The sequence below is a fragment of the Aegilops tauschii genome, chromosome 1 (genome assembly GCF_002575655.3).
Source record: "Aegilops tauschii subsp. strangulata cultivar AL8/78 chromosome 1, Aet v6.0, whole genome shotgun sequence".
In the NCBI taxonomy this organism is placed as follows: domain Eukaryota; kingdom Viridiplantae; phylum Streptophyta; class Magnoliopsida; order Poales; family Poaceae; genus Aegilops; species Aegilops tauschii.
Window position 1 is genome coordinate 13,766,231 of NC_053035.3, and position 2,123 is coordinate 13,768,353.

General features: G+C 41.1%; 1 non-coding gene across 1 annotated transcript; it reads left to right on the forward strand.

Annotated features, from left to right (window-relative positions):
- The first annotated feature begins 278 nt into the window (after window positions 1-278).
- Window positions 279-1,462, forward strand: LOC109756170 (uncharacterized). Its single transcript, XR_012200168.1, has 2 exons — window positions 279-834; window positions 1,072-1,462. It is a non-coding gene; the product is annotated as an uncharacterized protein (transcript).
- The last annotated feature ends 661 nt before the right edge of the window (window positions 1,463-2,123 follow it).

A 2,123-nucleotide genomic window follows, 5' to 3' on the forward strand; every position in this document is an offset into this window, starting at 1 on the left:
TAATTTCTAGGGAAAACCGTAGATTTGACATGAAGGCTAATTTTTTCTGATCATTGGCGTGGAGGCTTAAAATTACATGGCTAATCTACACCGTTATAACTCAGCCCCACGAGATCAACGGATCCTAATTTCTAATTAACGTGCTAATTTCTAGGGAGTCTCAAATTAGTATAGGTAGGTATATATATATATATATATATATATATATATATATATATATATTGTCAAACTTTGACCATAAAATGAACTAATAAAATATAAACTGTATGCCAAAAAATTATATTTTATGAATTCTCTTTTGAATGTAAATCCAGTGATATACTTTTTGTATTATATAAATAACACGATGCGACTGAGTTATATAGATGATCAACTTAATAAAAAATACTAGTCGGGCTAATAAACCTTGACGAGGGAGTATGCAAGTAGCCGACATGATATACACCGAGCTACACGTCCATCGACCCTTGAATCACGGGCAAGTTGTGGTCTTCTTTAGCAGCCCTAACGTGTTGTCCATTACGAAATCAAGTGTGGCCAATTTAGGAGCCACCTCGTGTACCACGCACGGTGCATGCATGCATGTGCCAACGCATCTTCTCTGCATATGAGGCTAGCTAGTTAGCACAATGAAACAAGTACTCGTGCTCCACGCCTGCATGTGTGAGAGCACCTTTTCTTCTCTCGTGCTTGTCTCATGCATGTTGGAGCATCCTATCCCTATCTTCTCTCGTGAAGGATCTTCCCTATAAATAGGCCTAGCGTTACGCAAATACTCATACCAGTCAAGTTCAGAGTGAGCTCGAGGTTCATTTAGCTGGTGAGTAGTGTTGGGTATGTATTCCATATTTCCATTCCCATAAGCTTTCTGCCAATAAGTTTCTCCGTATGCATCGTCCTCATGCAGAGGCCGGGGTTATCCTCCTTTTCGAAAAAAGCTATATGACTAGCATTATGCTATTTTGATCCGTAGTGTGAAACAAAAAAGAAAGATGATTTGGTGAACTATTTGGGCCAACTGTTATTGTGATTTGTAGTCTGAACTGAACTTTTTTGATCAATTGTTTGCAGCTCACGGAATCGAGGATGAGCTGCGCCGCCCCAAAAGCCCCCGCCGGAGAGGAGAAGAAGACGTCATGGCCGGAGGTAGTGGTAAAGTCCATCGAGGAGGCCAAGGAGATCATCCTTAAGGACATGCTTGACGCCGACATAGATGTCCTTCCTGCTGGCTCGGCGATGACCCGCGACTTCAGGGCCAACCGTGTCCGCATCATCGTCGACACTGTCACGACCACCCATTCCATTGGTTAGCAACCTTTGCAAGTGGAGAAAAAATTGATGCACTTATGCATGCTGATAAATAAGTAGTTTCAATAATCATGGATGATTAAAGACACGCTGACCAACGGCGTGTGTCGATGTACTTATGGTTCAATGGACTTGACAAGTTATTTCTAATTTATGAGATGTCGGCTTGTTGTTCATGTGTTTACTAAAATGCTCATGAAATATGCATACTGTGGGCATGTTGCTGGATTATTTCAACAACTTAGACCTAATGGTGTCATCAGAATGAAATATGCTAATCACACCTTAATCTACATAGAGAAGAACTCGAGCCCCATGAGATATCTTAAATGGATTCTTTCGTGCTTTGGACAAACTTCTGAGATGATTATTAGTTTTAGTGTGACCCCGTGCCTATCAACATTATTGTTGATGAGGCTTAACCTTTTGCTCAAACCCTTTGCCGACATATAAGAAACATGATATACACATCTTTTATTTTCTTTGAAATATGCATGAGATAAGTGTGCCCATATATTAAGATAGGAAGTAAGAATTATATACAAATAACCACCACATAAACGGCAGCCCAAACATCCCATTCCGTCATCGCAACACTAAGTAACTACTCGCTTAAGACTATCTTTCCCCACCTTCCGTGACTCAAGGCAATGCTGGTGAATTTTATCAACTACTGATGTATGAAGCAGAGAGGTGTTCTTGAACACCCTTGTGCTTCTCTCAAGCACATGCATCATAGCGAGCAGAGGATCAACCAGCTGACATCATTTCTCAGCTTGGGAGGGATGCCCTGCTGAAGAGCAGACCACCAGGTG